Source organism: Microtus pennsylvanicus, chromosome 2, assembly GCF_037038515.1.
Source record: "Microtus pennsylvanicus isolate mMicPen1 chromosome 2, mMicPen1.hap1, whole genome shotgun sequence".
NCBI lineage: Eukaryota > Metazoa > Chordata > Mammalia > Rodentia > Cricetidae > Microtus > Microtus pennsylvanicus.
This window is the reverse complement of record NC_134580.1, coordinates 5,868,870-5,884,143: the sequence shown is the minus strand read 5'-3', so window position 1 is coordinate 5,884,143 and position 15,274 is coordinate 5,868,870. Positions and strand designations below refer to the sequence as shown.

Genomic DNA, 15,274 nt, shown 5'->3' with positions numbered 1-15,274 from the left:
CACTGGGCAGTGTGCACTGGAGGCTGATGCACTGGGAAGTATACAGTGGAGGCTGATGCACTGGGCAGTGTGCACTGGAGGCTGATGCACTGGGAAGTATACACTGGAGGCTGATGCACTGGGAAGTATACAGTGGAGGCTGATGCACTGGGCAGTATACAGTGGAGGCTGATGCACTGGGCAGTATATAGTGGAGGCTGATGCACTGGGCAGTGTGCACTGGAGGCTGACGCACTGGGCAGTGTGCACTGGAGGCTGATGCACTGGGCAGTATACAGTGGAGGCTGATGCACTGGGCAGTGTACAGTGGAGGCTGATGCACTGGGCAGTATACAGTGGAGGCTGACGCACTGGGCAGTATACAGTGGAGGCTGATGCACTGGGCACTATACAGTGGAGGCTGATGCACTGGGCAGTGTGCACTGGAGGCTGATGCACTGGGCAGTATACAGTGGAGGCTGATGCACTGGGCAGTATACAGTGGAGGCTGATTCACTGGGCAGTATACAGTGGAGGCTGATGCACTGGGCAGTATACAGTGGAGGCTGATGCACTGGGCAGTGTGCACTGGAGGCTGATGCACTGGGCAGTATACAGTGGAGGCTGATCCACTGGGCAGTATACGCTGGAGGGTGATGCACTGGGCAGTGTGCACTGGAGGCTGATGCACTGGGCAGTATACAGTGGAGGCTGATGCACTGGGCAGTATACAGTGGAGGCTGATGCACTGGGCAGTGTGCACTGGAGGCTGATGCACTGGGCAGTATACAGTGGAGGCTGATCCACTGGGCAGTATACGCTGGAGGGTGATGCACTGGGCAGTGTGCACTGGAGGCTGATGCACTGGGCAGTATACAGTGGAGGCTGATGCACTGGGCAGTATACAGTGGAGGCTGATGCACTGGGCAGTGTGCACTGGAGGCTGATGCACTGGGAAGTATACAGTGGAGGCTGATGCACTGGGCAGTATACACTGGAGGCTGATGCACTGGGCAGTATACAGTGGAGGCTGATGCACTGGGCAGTGTGCACTGGAGGCTGATGCACTGGGCAGTATACAGTGGAGGCTGATGCACTGGGCAGTATACAGTGGAGGCTGATGCACTGGGCAGTGTACACTGGAGGCTGATGCACTGGGCAGTGTGCACAGGAGGCTGATGCACTGGGCAGTATACACTGGAGGCTGATGCACTGGGCAGTATACAGTGGAGGCTGATGCACTGGGCAGTGTGCACTGGAGGCTGATGCACTGGGCAGTATACAGTGGAGGCTGATGCACTGGGCAGTATACAGTGGAGGCTGATGCACTGGGCAGTGTACACTGGAGGCTGATGCACTGGGCAGTATACAGTGGAGGCTGATGCACTGGGCAGTATACAGTGGAGGCTGACGCACTGGGCAGTATACAGTGGAGGCTGATTCACTGGGCAGTATACAGTGGAGGCTGATGCACTGGGCAGTATACAGTGGAGGCTGATTCACTGGGCAGTATACAGTGGAGGCTGATGCACTGGGCAGTGTGCACTGGAGGCTGATGCACTGGGAAGTATACAGTGGAGGCTGATTCACTGGGCAGTATACAGTGGAGGCTGATGCACTGGGCAGTATACAGTGGAGGCTGATGCACTGGGCAGTATACAGTGGAGGCTGATGCACTGGGCAGTGTACAGTGGAGGCTGATGCACTGGGCAGTGTACAGTGGAGGCTGATGCACTGGGCAGTATACAGTGGAGGCTGATGCACTGGGCAGTATACAGTGGAGGCTGATGCACTGGGCAGTATACAGTGGAAGCTGATGCACTGGGCAGTATACAGTGGAGGCTGATGCACTGGGCAGTATACAGTGGAGGCTGATGCACTGGGCAGTGTGCACTGGAGGCTGATGCACTGGGCAGTATACAGTGGAGGCTGATGCACTGGGCAGTATACAGTGGAGGCTGATGCACTGGGCAGTATACAGTGGAGGCTGATGCACTGGGCAGTATACAGTGGAGGCTGATGCACTGGGCAGTATACAGTGGAGGCTGATGCACTGGGCAGTATACAGTGGAGGCTGATGCACTGGGCAGTATACAGTGGAGGCTGATGCACTGGGCAGTGTACAGTGGAGGCTGATGCACTGGGCAGTATACAGTGGAGGCTGATGCACTGGGCAGTATACAGTGGAGGCTGATGCACTGGGCAGTATACAGTGGAGGCTGATGCACTGGGCAGTATACAGTGGAGGCTGATGCACTGGGCAGTATACAGTGGAGGCTGATGCACTGGGCAGTATACAGTGGAGGCTGATGCACTGGGCAGTGTGCACTGGAGGCTGATGCACTGGGCAGTGTGCACTGGAGGCTGATGCACTGGGCAGTATACAGTGGAGGCTGATGCACTGGGCAGTATACAGTGGAGGCTGATGCACTGGGCAGTGTGCACTGGAGGCTGATGCACTGGGCAGTATACAGTGGAGGCTGATGCACTGGGCAGTATACAGTGGAGGCTGATGCACTGGGCAGTATACAGTGGAGGCTGATGCACTGGGCAGTGTGCACTGGAGGCTGATGCACTGGGAAGTATACAGTGGAGGCTGATGCACTGGGCAGTGTGCACTGGAGGCTGATGCACTGGGAAGTATACAGTGGAGGCTGATGCACTGGGCAGTGTGCACTGGAGGCTGATGCACTGGGAAGTATACACTGGAGGCTGATGCACTGGGAAGTATACAGTGGAGGCTGATGCACTGGGCAGTATACAGTGGAGGCTGATGCACTGGGCAGTATATAGTGGAGGCTGATGCACTGGGCAGTATACAGTGGAGGCTGACGCACTGGGCAGTGTGCACTGGAGGCTGATGCACTGGGCAGTATACAGTGGAGGCTGATGCACTGGGCAGTGTACAGTGGAGGCTGATGCACTGGGCAGTATACAGTGGAGGCTGACGCACTGGGCAGTATACAGTGGAGGCTGATGCACTGGGCAGTATACAGTGGAGGCTGATGCACTGGGCAGTGTGCACTGGAGGCTGATGCACTGGGCAGTATACAGTGGAGGCTGATGCACTGGGCAGTATACAGTGGAGGCTGATTCACTGGGCAGTATACAGTGGAGGCTGATGCACTGGGCAGTATACAGTGGAGGCTGATGCACTGGGCAGTGTGCACTGGAGGCTGATGCACTGGGCAGTATACACTGCAGGCTGATGCACTGGGAAGTATACAGTGGAGGCTGATTCACTGGGCAGTATACAGTGGAGGCTGATGCACTGGGCAGTATACAGTGGAGGCTGATGCACTGGGCAGTGTGCACTGGAGGCTGATGCACTGGGCAGTGTGCACTGGAGGCTGATGCACTGGGAAGTATACAGTGGAGGCTGATTCACTGGGCAGTATACAGTGGAGGCTGATGCACTGGGCAGTATACAGTGGAGGCTGACGCACTGGGCAGTATACACTGGAGGCTGATGCACTGGGCAGTGTGCACTGGAGGCTGATGCACTGGGCAGTATACAGTGGAGGCTGATGCACAGGGCAGTATGCACTGGAGGCTGATGCACTTGGCAGTATACAGTGGAGGCTGATGCACTGGGCAGTATACAGTGGAGGCTGATGCACTGGGCAGTATACAGTGGAGGCTGATGCACTGGGCAGTATACACTGGAGGCTGATTCACTGGGCAGTATACACTGGAGGCTGATGCACTGGGCAGTGTGCACTGGAGGCTGACGCACTGGGCAGTGTGCACTGGAGGCTGATGCACTGGGCAGTATACAGTGGAGGCTGATGCACTGGGCAGTATACGCTGGAGGGTGATGCACTGGGCAGTGTGCACTGGAGGCTGATGCACTGGGCAGTATACAGTGGAGGCTGATGCACTGGGCAGTATACAGTGGAGGCTGATGCACTGGGCAGTGTGCACTGGAGGCTGATGCACTGGGAAGTATACAGTGGAGGCTGATGCACTGGGCAGTATACACTGGAGGCTGATGCACTGGGCAGTGTGCACTGGAGGCTGATGCACTGGGCAGTATACAGTGGAGGCTGATGCACTGGGCAGTGTGCACTGGAGGCTGATGCACTGGGCAGTATACAGTGGAGGCTGATGCACTGGGCAGTATACACTGGAGGCTGATGCACTGGGCAGTATACAGTGGAGGCTGATGCACTGGGCAGTGTGCACTGGAGGCTGATGCACTGGGCAGTATACAGTGGAGGCTGATGCACTGGGCAGTATACAGTGGAGGCTGATGCACTGGGCAGTGTACACTGGAGGCTGATGCACTGGGCAGTATACAGTGGAGGCTGATGCACTGGGCAGTATACAGTGGAGGCTGACGCACTGGGCAGTATACAGTGGAGGCTGATTCACTGGGCAGTATACAGTGGAGGCTGATGCACTGGGCAGTATACAGTGGAGGCTGATTCACTGGGCAGTATACAGTGGAGGCTGATGCACTGGGCAGTGTGCACTGGAGGCTGATGCACTGGGAAGTATACAGTGGAGGCTGATTCACTGGGCAGTATACAGTGGAGGCTGATGCACTGGGCAGTATACAGTGGAGGCTGATGCACTGGGCAGTATACAGTGGAGGCTGATGCACTGGGCAGTGTGCACTGGAGGCTGATGCACTGGGCAGTATACACTGGAGGCTGATGCACTGGGCAGTATACAGTGGAGGCTGATGCACTGGGCAGTATACAGTGGAGGCTGATGCACTGGGCAGTATACAGTGGAGGCTGATGCACTGGGCAGTATACACTGCAGGCTGATGCACTGGGCAGTATACAGTGGAGGCTGATGCACTGGGCAGTATACAGTGGAGGCTGATGCACTGGGCAGTATACAGTGGAGGCTGATGCACTGGGCAGTATACACTGGAGGCTGATGCACTGGGCAGTATACAGTGGAGGCTGATGCACTGGGCAGTATACAGTGGAGGCTGATGCACTGGGCAGTGTACAGTGGAGGCTGATGCACTGGGCAGTGTGCTCTGGAGGCTGATGCACTGGGCAGTGTGCACTGGAGGCTGATGCACTGGGCAGTGTACAGTGGAGGCTGATGCACTGGGCAGTGTACAGTGGAGGCTGATGCACTGGGCAGTATACAGTGGAGGCTGATGCACTGGGCAGTGTGCACTGGAGGCTGATGCACTGGGCAGTATACAGTGGAGGCTGATGCACTGGGCAGTGTGCACTGGAGGCTGATGCACTGGGCAGTATACAGTGGAGGCTGATGCACTGGGCAGTGTGCACTGGAGGCTGATGCACTGGGCAGTATACAGTGGAGGCTGATGCACTGGGCAGTATACAGTGGAGGCTGATGCACTGGGCAGTATACAGTGGAGGCTGATGCACTGGGCAGTGTACAGTGGAGGCTGATGCACTGGGCAGTATACAGTGGAGGCTGATGCACTGGGCAGTATACAGTGGAAGCTGATGCACTGGGCAGTATACAGTGGAGGCTGATGCACTGGGCAGTATACAGTGGAGGCTGATGCACTGGGCAGTATACAGTGGAGGCTGATGCACTGGGCAGTATACACTGGAGGCTGATTCACTGGGCAGTATACAGTGGAGGCTGATGCACTGGGCAGTATACAGTGGAGGCTGATGCACTGGGCAGTGTGCACTGGAGGCTGATGCACTGGGCAGTGTGCACTGGAGGCTGATGCACTGGGCAGTGTGCACTGGAGGCTGATGCACTGGGCAGTATACAGTGGAGGCTGATGCACTGGGCAGTATACAGTGGAGGCTGATGCACTGGGCAGTATACACTGGAGGCTGATTCACTGGGCAGTATACAGTGGAGGCTGATGCACTGGGCAGTGTGCACTGGAGGCTGATACCCAGCCAAGCTCCCTATAATAAGTGACCATTGCTGTGGCAAAGTGGGGCTGTGTACATTCATAAACACAAGTGAGTTACCACACAATTATATTACTTCCCCTGCAAGTCTCAGGGACCATGGAAGTGGAGGGAACAGAGAATGTAAGAGCTAGGGAAGGGGTAGGGAGCTGTGGAGCTGTCATTTCCCAATCGAAGCTTTCCATACAGAATGGAGAAGAGATGCTCCTAAGGCTCAAGAAGGTAACAAAACGTGCAAGGCTTAAGAAGTTCATAAATTACAAGATTCACAAGGAACCTCCACTCCAAGTTTATTAAGGCATACGCCTTAACTGCTAGAGACCTTTCCAGCTGGCCCGCCCACAGCTTGTGCAGCAGTCTCCAAACACAGATTTTATGAGCAGTCACCCATGCAGGAGTGGCTGCTCTGTGAGACAGCTGTCGTCACCCACACACCTCTAAGCAACCCCTTAAATAATCTCCTGTAAGTAACCCAAATGAACCTACTGAGTTACTGAGCCAGCCTCAGGTAGGGTCGTATTTTTGGTCTGTCACCAGCACCTTTCTTGGCCTGGTGTAAATAGATATTTGTTCATAACTCCCAGGAAAAGTCAGGTGCCAATTAGAATTCTCAGAACACGGATAGCTAGGATCGGGTGAAACAATTCTTGGATCATCATGCATGGAGTGGATAACTGACACATAACCCATGGTGCCAGCATTTCAGGCGACTTTACCACCCCATTAGACAAAGCAAAGAGCTTCAGAAACATGCGGATGATTGACATGAATAGCAGTTGCTCATGGGGGACCCAGCCAGACCATCTACACTACGTCCGCTGTCCTCAAGGCCAGGCGGGAACTGGGAAATGATCTTATGGTGTTTGAAGTGTCGCGACTCATCTTAGGCTCCAGGGAAAGTGCAGAGATGAAAATCAGATTCTCAGAACCCATAACCACATTCTCTCCTGTAGATCAAAAAAAGAAAACAGGAATCACACCTGGATATAATCCCAGCAGTACCACGCTTAAGCGTATAAGGAAGTGTTTGCAGACCAGGACTGTCTCTGAAACAACTATAATTTTCTTTTTCTAATTATTTTATTTTATTAAAAATTCTTAGTATAATCTTTTCTCATTTTACATAGTTATCCCCATTCCAGCTCCCTCCTCTCCACCCCCTCCACCCTTTCCTCCACCTCTCTCCCCATCCATTACTCAAAAAGGGTAAGGCTTCCCATGGGGAGTCAACAAAGTCTGTCACTTAGAGGCAAGACTAAGGCCCTCCCCACTATATCTAGGCTGAGCAAGGTATCCATCCAAAAAGAATGTGATCAAGTACTAGGGGTAAATCCTGGTCCCACTGCCAGCAGTCCCACAGACTGACCAAACCTCACAATCTTTTTCTACTTTATTTAACCTTTTATTTATTCTTTATGTTTTTCACCTCATTTATCTCAATTCCAATCATCTCCCCACCCCTTCATATCCACCCTCTGCCCTTGCATCCTCCCCCCAAAATGAACTAAAATAAAATTTAAGGGAAAAAAAAAGAAAAAGAGGAAAAGAAAAATCTCATCATGGAAGCTGCACTGTGACCCTTTTGTCCACGTATCTTTACTACAGGTGGTCATTGCAAACATTCTTTGGTCTGGTTCAAGGCCTCTGGTGTCTGCTACACTACTGTTGCTGGGCCCTCACTGGATTCCTCTTGGACATCCTGTTGCTGCCCTGTGTCATGAAGATCCTGCAGCTTTGGGTCTGCACGACCGGCCCTCTCAGGTGCTCCAGCAGATCACAGATGGGGTGGATGCTGTAGTGGGTGAACTCAGAACCACACAGTTCTGGGTCTGGGTAGTGCAGGGCTGGTCAGCCAGCCAGCTCTCCCCAGTCCTCACAGCCAGGGCGAGCTCTCCAGTGCTGCCCCAGCTAGTGCATCATATGCAGCAAGGAGCAAGGGACAGGGCCAGTGCTCTCGGGCCCTCAGATCCTCTCTCCCACACCTACACCACCAGGGCCAGCTCTACTCTGTTGCACAGGTAAGGTGCCGAGGCCACTCTCTGGAGTGCTGCAGTGGTGAGGGGCAGGAACGGCTCGCCCACTCTTCTGACCTTCAGGCCAGCTCTCCCACCTGCCACAGGTGGCATGGGGTGGAGCAAGGGAAAGAACACTCGCCTATGTCCCCCAAGACACGGCCAGCTCTATTGTGTTGCCCAGTTGAGGTGTAGGACCCTCCCTCCTGAGTGTTTCACCCAATGAGGGGCAAGACCAGTTCTCCCTAGTGTTGCTGTCAGTGAAGGTAAGGCCAACTCTGTACATCCCTATACTTTGGGCCCTCAGTGGTATCATGAGCCATGATCATCAACAGAGACCATGGCTATAACAGGGCCATGAACCCAGACAAGGGCCTGGGGCAGCAGGCCAGGCCCAGACATCGCCATGGTCCTGGATGGCAATGAAGTCAGCACCTCAGCTTGCTCCTCACCACTGTCACCTCTTCAGAAGTGCACGTGTCTGTGGGGAGTGAGAAGATGAACCATTATCATTCTATCTATCTATCTATCTATCTATCTATCTATCTATCTATCTATCTATCTATCTATCTATCTATCCACCTATCTATCTATCTATCCACCTATCTATCTATCCACCTATCTATCTATCTATCCACCTATCTATCTATCCATCTATCCATCTATCTATCTATCTATCTATCTATCTATCTATCTATCTATCTATCATCTATCTATCTATTATCTATCTATCATCTATTATCTATCTCTCTATCATCTATCTCTCTATCATCTATCTATTTATCTATCATCTATTATCTATCTATCTATCTATCTATCATCTATCTATCTATTATCTATCTATCATCTATTATCTATCTATCTCTCTATCATCTATCTCTCTATCTCTCTATCATCTATCTATCTATCTATCTATCTATCTATCTATCTATCTATCTATCTATCTATCTGTATCTGTCCCATAGCATTTACTCACCATAATAATGCCCACTGCCCAGCGGTGTAAGACACCAGGCAAACCTGTGTTTTCTCTTAGGAGCCCAGAGCAGACAGCCCCTGGCATGCGTATGAGCCTCCTTGTCCTGCTCAGTCTGTCATGGCCCTGGGCAGGACCTTGCTTTCTCCTCCTATAATTTTCTAAGTCAAAGCATTGCAATTGTTTCTTTCCTTTAATTTCTTAAAGATCAATTTATTATTCGTATTTGATGTGTGTTGGTGTTTAGCCTGCCTGTCTGTGGCTGCCCTGCATGCATGCCTGGTCCGAGGAGGCCAGAAGAGGGTGCTGGATCATCTGGAATTGGAGCTAAGGATGGTTGTAAGCTGTCGTGTGGGTGCTGGGAATTGAACTTTGGTCGTTGACAAGAACAGCAATGGTAAATGACAGCCTTGTTCGTCTCTGAGCCATCTCTCCAGACCCCTTTGGCTATCAGTTTTACCAGAGAAGTTTGGATTTTGAAAAATATTAGAATTGCTCAGCTGTGTTCATACTAGCTTTATTATAATAGCCAGAAGCTGGAAACAACATAGATGTCTATAACCCAAGAATGGATAAAGAAAATGTGGTGCATTTACACAGTGGAGCATAACTCAGATGTTAGAAAACATGACAAAAAATTTGCTGGCAAATGAATGGAACTAGAAATAAAATTCTAAGCAAGACAACCCAGACCCGGAAAGACAAATATGGTATGCACTCTGTAGGTAGGACCCAGCCATGACAAGCTCAATAGAGGCCTGAGTCTCAGAAGTTTACCCTGAGACGATGCCTGGTTACAAGAAAGACCACAAACTGAGACCACCTAGGCACCACCCAGGAACAGACCATCCAGAGGAAATTCCTAACGTTTCAACCATTGTAGATATGATCACCAGCCAGCACACACCCATCGTTTTTCACCAGGACACCCCTAAACAAATGTCAGCTAATCAGGGGTCCTGAACCTTAGCCATCCATCACACCCAACCTCTGCTATGATAAAACCCAACTCCAGCTGAGCTCAGGGTTCTCTGATCACTCCAATACATTGGACACACGGAGAGTTCAAGTTTGCAAACTTGTGTAAGAACAAAGGCTCTATGATTTTACATACAGTACTCGGTCTCCTAGTTGGTTTTGGGGGACTCTGTGATTTGGGCATAGCATACTCAGTTATGATATTATAACTTATAAGTGGATATTATTTGTTAAGTAAAGGATAATCCACTACAATTATTGCATGCAGTGCATGCATCCCCCTGAGAAGGGGACATAGAATGGATTTGTGGGTAGATTTGGGGACAGGTGGGGATGGGGACAGGGAGGAACAGATGGGGGTGGAGAGAGTGTGCAGAGAGAGATGACTGGATTAGGTGGGCATTTAAGGGGCAGAGGGGAAACCTAGTGCAGTGGAAACTTCCTAGAAGCTATCAGGTCGACTCTAGCGAGGACTCCTAGCAATGGAGGATATGCAGGCTGAGCTGGCCATCATCTGTAACCCGCCAGGCTCCCAGTGGTGGGACTGGGACAGCAAACCAGCCACAAAACCTTTGACCCTGCTGACAAGAAGCACTGGGGCTATGGTGGCTCAGGGTTTGGGGGTGTGGCCAACCAATGACCTGTCTAACTTGGGGTCCAAGTCACAAGAGGGAGCCCGTGCCCAGCGTTGTCTGGAGGTCAGGAACTGGAAGCTATGTGGCTATGTGACTCACAGACCTAGGGCAGAACCAAACATGACTGAGAAAAAAATGTCTAATGCTAGTCTTCTATACTCACAGGACCAGTCTAGCCCAATTGTCATCAGAGAGGTTTTCTCCAGCAGCTGATGGGAGCAGATGCAGAGACCCACAGCCAAACATTAGCCGGAGCTCCTGGGACCCTGCAGAAGAGGGAGAGGAAGGACTGCAGGAGCCAGAGGGGCCAAGGACACCAGGAGAACACAGTCCACAGAATCAACTAACCAGGGCTTCCAGGGACTCCCAGAGACTGCCTGGGTCTGCTCTATGTCCTCAGCATACAAGTTGTGGTTGTTTAGCTTGGTGTTTTTGTGGGCTCCCAACAGTGGAAGGGGGTGTCTTTGATTCTTTTGCCTGCTTGCTTGCTTGGGACTCTTTCTTCCTACTGGATTGTTTCCAGCATTGATATGAGGGTTTCTACCTAGTCTTACCTCATCTTGTTATGCCACGTTTGGTTACTATCCCTGGGAAGCTTGAGCTTTTCTGAAAGGAACTGGAGGAGCAGTAGATCTGGGGGAGAGGGAAACTGGGGTGAGGAACTGGCAGAAGGGGAGGGAGGAGAGGCTGTGATCAGGATGTATTATATGAGAGAAGAATAAAGTTTTAAAAGAAAAAATAGATTTTTGTAGCTGTGGTAAAATATACATATGGCCCACCATAAGCACTCTGGTGTGTGTGTGTGTGTGTGTGTGTGTGTGTGTGTGTGTGTGGAGAGAAAGAGAGAAAGAGAGAGAGAGAGAGAGAGAGAGAAACATCTCCAGCATCCAGATCTCTTCATCTGTGGGCTGACACTGCTCTCGACAACCTCTGGAATGACCACGGGCTTCTCCCCTGTGGGCTCTCCCTCCCCATTGTCCTCACGAAGGAGACATGCAGCATCTGTCCTTCCATGTCCCGCTTATTTTGTCGGCGCTAATAATGGCAGGCTTCATCATGTTGTGTGTGGGACAGAATTTCCTGCCCATTAAACGCTGAGAGATTCCACTCCACACTGTCCACTCTCACTCTGTTCAGCTCACGGTGGACACCCAGGCTGTGCCTTTGACTGTTATCAACCAAGTTGCCGGGAACGTGGGAGAACAAACATCTCCCTGTGCGTCTGTTTTCGTTATTGCTTCTGTGCATTTACTCAGAAGGGGATTGGCTGGGTAATGTGGCATTTTTGTATCTGGGGTGACCCTTCACCCTGGTTGCAGAAGTCAGGTGTGGTGGATTTCAAGACTTTGCTATGACGTAACAGTGACACCTGCCAACTCTCCGATGTCCTCTAACTCGGAGTATAGGAGAGGAGACCGGATGGTACCTTTAAAATTTGCTACCCAGCTGCCTGGTGATGTGACTTTCGTAACATGTCCCCTCTCCCACTCAGGAATCTATTGACCATGAGGCCAGGTCCTCTCCCTGGCTGAACTTTGTAGGCAGCTTCCACAATAATCAGCGGCAAGTCTCCAGGTGATTTCCAGCTTTTCTGGATCAATTCTGGGTCAGCTCACTCTGGTTTAATCCAAAGCTGCTCACTCAGCAAATGGCCCTGCTGCTCCTGACGATTACCCATGTGGCCAACTGGGGCCAAAGTTATCCGTGCTCCAAACAAAAATATTACATTCATAGCCTAGAGTCTGTCATCTTTATGTGCAGTTCGACAATTGCTTATAGTCCAGAGGCCGAGAAGCAATATTTGCACTTGGTTCGAAAACGTGGAACCTTCTTGAAACTGATACTTGTTATCTAGGGCCTAGTTTTTCCCTAATGAACAAAGACAAATCAGATGTTCTTGGGGTCCAAGTGTCCAGACTGTGATCATGTGGGGCAGTGGCTTTCCTTCCTCTCCCAGGGAGCCACACGGGGCTCTCAACAGAGCATACTTACGCTCATCCCTGTGCTTTTTCCGTCATGGGAGGTTTGTCTGTCCTGGCCATTAGATGATTTCAGAAGCCACCAGGTCACAGGCTCATGTGGAAGATCCCAGCCACTAGAAAAAGAGAGACCAGCAGGAGGTGAATACTACTCTTGGCCATGCCTTCTCCAGGGTATGGACTGTGATAGGGTAATCATGGTGATCAGACATCTTGGTCACTGACACCTCCTCTAGGAGATGCTTTGGTCCACACAACTCCCCCTAGATCCTTCAGCTAATGCTTCCCATTGCATCAGGGTCACATTCCATTGGGCTAAAATGACCTCTAGATCATCCTCAACTCTTAAATGACAGCCACCCTGAGTAACATTTCTTGGCATGTCACTGGTCAACTGAGCCATTCTTTAGCAGATCTGCAGGACATCCAGGTAGGATGGACCTAAGGTTAGAGACCCCCTACTCCACTCCCCCACCACATGAATCGAATCTGTAGCTCCATCCTGATGCTCAACCCAGAGACTGTCAAGAGTCTGCGGACATTTCAGTGTGTTCTGTACTCTGCAGAGGGCCCATATCCCTGCTAGCCTGCAGCTTGCGTGGACCCTCACAGTCCTGCATCTTGCTGTCTAGCTAAAGTCATATTAGTAAACGGGGACAAATTTCAGTGGAAGAAAACTTGACAGAAGAAACACAGTCAACAATCACTGTAAACCAGAGAGCATGGCCACAAGTATTTGTCGGGGGAGAGGGGAGTCAAATAGACTCTGGGAGAGCCAAGGTGTTCTTTGTTTTTAATGTCCTTTCCCCAAGAGGTGAGAGGCCATCTTACTCTATACATCATCCTGTGGAAATGCAGGTAGTAAAACTATAGCAACAGTCTGTGGTTATGGTGAGGAACTTTTTTCTTCCCCATCTGAACCTGGGTCAGGCCGATCAATTTTGCTGTGTGGACTGAGGTACCTGACTTGGGCTAAAAGTATTTCAGTGAAAGTAATTACTCCAACCCCCATGTACCTGGTTTCATCTTTCATCTTATGACAGCCATAGGTGAGTTGATATCAGGAAAGATGGTATCATAATTGAAGGCAGTCAGCTTCTCCAACTTGAGTCGAAAGTGGCCCAGGAGTAGGACCTGGTACTGGTTCACATAGGCATCCCAGCATTCTTGTGTTCCTCAGAGGAGAGCCTCAGCAGTGTGGGGTGCTGTGAGTATAAGATCCCGACCGAGAGTTAGCTTGTATTTTGTTGTTGTTGTTTTGTTTTTCATTAATGGTTGCCACCACAGCTCTTAGACAGGTGGGCCGTCCTGTGACTACAGGGTCTGATCGTTTGGAAAGGTATGACACAGGGCATTTACATGGCCCCAAAGTTTGGGTTAGAACCCCCTTTGTAATGTCTTTTATTTTGTGGACAGATGAAAAGTTTTGAGACATCTGGAAGTGCTAGGGTTGGAGCTGAAGTCAGAACTGCTTTTAAAGTTTCAAATGCCTTTTGTTTAGTTTCAGTCCAAATTAGGGACTCAATGTCCCTGCCCCTTGTGCTGGTATATAGAGGCCTTGCTATGTCCACAAACCCTGATATTCAGAGGCAGCAATACCTAGCTACACCTAGGAACTCTTGAACCTGTCTCTTAGTCTTTGGAACTGAATCTCCAAGATTGCTCCTTTTGCCTCCCCCAGCTGGGTATCACGATGGGTAGGCTCTGATGTACAAAGTCGGTCCTTCTTAGCCAGTGTTCTGGAGACCAAGGTCACTCTTGCTGCAGTCCCTCAGTGGCGCTTTTAGAACTTATTTCAGTTTTAGAGGCTAGGAGGAGGTTTGGTTAGAGTATACGTTGTTAGAGTGTGGTCCCAGGAAACCTCTGATGAAGGGCAGGAGATCAGCACTTAGTGTCTCATCAAACAGGGCTGGCTGGAGAATTTTCAGATCTTTGGGACAACCTGGTCCAGGGAAGTTGCCCACTGTAACCTTTTTTCTCGATCTGACCATGTAAGAGCAAAAATGGGTTGACTCACCTGTGCCCACGGGAGGCTGAAGAAGGCATCCTTCAGGTCCAAGACAGTGCACACCTGTTTCTCTGGAAGAATCAGACTCATGAGAACCAGAGGTCCAGGTTTCTTGACAGACATGAGAGGTGTATTCGAGGGTGACTGGCAGGGCACCAGGATGCCCGTCTCTCTAAGCCTGGCAATGTGGACCACAACTTCCCTTTTTTGTTTCCAGGGTCATTGGGTATTGTTTAGTCTGCAGAGAGTAGCTGAACTGATTAATTGAGCAATTACATGAACTTGGTGTTGAGGCAGTATTGAGGGGTGGATTTCGGCCCATATCCCCAATAATTGTAAATCCAAGAGATAGTCCAGCTGTATCCTTTGATTAGGGGCAGGACTTTCAGCTAGGAGATATTCTTCTGACAGAATCTGTAAGTCTAACTGTGTCTCATCATGAGAGTTGACAGTGGCTTTAAGTTTATGCAAAAGGTGTCGTCTCTCAATTGGTTCTCTGCTGTTAAACGCCTTTGAGCTTCCTCCAGCAACTGGGACCCGTTTATACCTATACATTTTTCAAATTTTTCTAACTATTTTCTAACATCTGGGGCCAACTGGGTGACAAAGGAAATCTTTCAGCAGCTGTCGTTCATCCTTCTGAAAGAACCTGGGAAAAATTATTTAAAGTCCCGTTGGTCAGTGTTGGACATAAGGGAAAATCCATTCTGTCCAGGCTGACTAGTCCTGCTCTAATCCGCACACTGACAAGGTTCTGGGGGAGGGGTGTTCTACTTTTGGCAAAGAATGGTAGGTTTTGAGTTCTCCAATTACATAGATTGCTTGTTGAAAAAGATA

The 15,274-nt window shown here is 50.5% G+C and overlaps 1 long non-coding RNA gene across 3 annotated transcripts; it reads right to left on the bottom strand.

Moving 5' to 3' along the window:
- Positions 1-6,110: 6,110 nt before the first annotated feature.
- On the bottom strand, positions 6,111-14,728 carry LOC142843026 (uncharacterized). 3 transcript variants are annotated; one of them, XR_012909553.1, is made up of 4 exons: positions 14,447-14,728; positions 13,446-13,634; positions 10,614-12,545; positions 6,111-6,796 (listed from the first exon to the last, which is right to left on the bottom strand). It is a non-coding gene; the product is annotated as an uncharacterized LOC142843026 (long non-coding RNA). The 3 variants fall into 3 exon arrangements; XR_012909552.1 differs by lacking the exon at positions 6,111-6,796 and adding an exon at positions 6,998-8,342; XR_012909551.1 differs by lacking the exon at positions 6,111-6,796 and having other exon boundaries at positions 9,339-12,545; positions 14,447-14,723.
- Positions 14,729-15,274: the final 546 nt, after the last annotated feature.